Below are 2,248 nucleotides of genomic sequence, written 5' to 3'. Positions count from 1 at the left end.
ACTGCCCCAACAAATTCCTTGTAATGTCTAACCCAAGTTTATATTGCTCTAGGTTAAACATTTTCTGTTCATCTTGTTAGCGGAGAAAGAAACTTTATAGGTTTTTTTTTTAACATTTTAGAAACTTCTGAAAAACCCTACAAACCACTAAGGAAGATCTGAATTGCATTGGTTGTTACTCCTTTTTTTTGTTGTTGTTGCATTGAGTCAGCATGCTGGAGAAAAATATTTAATATTTGAACTTCACTGGAAATCTTGACTTTATCAATCTTATTAATGAAAGATACAGTAAATTTTTGCCCTCCAAAAATGTAAAAATCGAACTGGTTATTCAAAATTTTGATAACTGGTTGACTATTCTTTCAACCAACATTTAAAAGATATCTACTATGTGCCAGGTACCCATTATACAAGTATGCATATATTACAAGCACAGAAATGTGTTTCTTATTTCTGAGAAACTTACGACATAATTCACCAGATCTCATGAAACTTCTTTATAGGTCTATGGGAGAAAATCTTCTCAGTTGTGTGTATCTTGAACAAAAGACAGATATTTTTATGGGCATTCTGAAATTATGTATATGATTGGTTTTACTTCCTTGAGTTGGTTGCAAATTGTGGCCCATATCTACTAAAGTGTATGAGATCTATGGCATGCACTCTGGGTGATAACTCTATCCCTGGATTTATCTTTCCCCCACCTTCATTTTAGGATTTTATCATAAAGTTTTTTGGTACTTGTATTAGTCAGAGTTTTCCAGAGAAACAGAACCAATAGGATGTCTGTGTATGCACGTATGTATGTCTATCTGTGATCTATTGATTTTAAGGAATTGAATCACATAATTGTGGAGGCTTACAAATCCAGAATCTGTAGGACAGGCCAACAGGTTGGAGATTCAGGGAAGAGCTGATGGCACAGTTTGAGTTTGAAGGCTGTCTGATGGCAGAATTCTATCTTCTTTGGGGAGAACAGTCTTTTTCTATTAAAGCCTTTAACTGAGTGGATGAGGCCCACTGACATTATGGAAATTAATATGCTTTACTTAAAGTCTACTTATTTAAATATTAGTCTCCTCTAAAAAACACCTTGACAGAAACATCTAGAATAATGTTTGGGCAAATAAATGGATACTGTGGCCCAGCCCAGTAGACATATAAAATTAATTATCTGTGTTGGTCCATTTTCTGTTGCTTATAACAGATTACCTGAGACTGAGTAACGTATAAAGACAATGAAATTTATTTCTTATAGTTTTGGGTGCTGGGAAGTCCATGGTCCATGGGAGCACATCTGGTGAGATCCTTCTTCTGGATGGCAACTCTCTACAGGGTCCTGTGGCGACATAGGCAATCACACGGTGAGAAATGGCAGGAGCCCTCTAATGTACTCAAGTGTTCTACTTATAAACCTACCAGTCTACCCCTATGACAGACTATTACACCACTACCCATTACTCCATGAGAAGATTAATCCATTCACAAGGGCATAGTCCTCATAATCCACTCACCTCTTAAAGGCTCCACATTTCAAATGCCATAGTAGAATTTCCCACCCTCTTAATACTATCACAATGGCAATCAAGTTTCCAACCCATGAACTTTTGGGGGATGCATTCAACCCATAGCACCATCACAATAAGCTACATATTCTTATAACCCTCCTTCAAGTCCTTCTTGAAATGAAGCAGGGTATAAAGTATACCTGAAGCGAAATATGGTTTTCCTTAGTAATTTATAAAAGAAGTGATCTTACCTTAACTTTCCTTTGACCCTAGCATTGTTTCATTTGGGACGGCCATTTATTTGTCGCTCTGGCATTGAAGAGCTATATGCGAGCCAACCATCCCAGCCATGACAAACAGATGCTTCTATGTAAGCCTTCCAGTGGATATTCCTCTCTCCGGAGGTTTAAAAAAATCTGAATATCACCTCTGTAAGTCTAAGTAAACACTTAGACTTCAATTTCCTGGTTGTCTTAGTTAAGACTCTTGATTTCAATGATCAGGAACACACTTCTAGTTCCTTAGGCAAGAAGGGAGTTTATTAGAAGGGTTCAAGCAAAGCCAGGGTGTCGTGTGTTATTAGAAGTTAAAGAGAAATATATAATAGATAAAAAGCTTGGAAGTGAATTACATACTGTGATTATGAATGTTAGTTGATTTTAGTATCTCATAGCAATTCGACAGGAAGTTTTTCTTTATGTCTAACCTAAATTCCTGCTGCTGAGATTTAAACAGTTCTT

The sequence above is a fragment of the Galeopterus variegatus genome, unplaced genomic scaffold (assembly GCF_000696425.1).
Source record: "Galeopterus variegatus unplaced genomic scaffold, G_variegatus-3.0.2 Scaffold5389, whole genome shotgun sequence".
In the NCBI taxonomy this organism is placed as follows: Eukaryota; Metazoa; Chordata; class Mammalia; order Dermoptera; family Cynocephalidae; genus Galeopterus; species Galeopterus variegatus.
The sequence above is the reverse complement of the archived record's forward strand: the minus strand, read 5'-3'. Positions refer to the sequence as shown.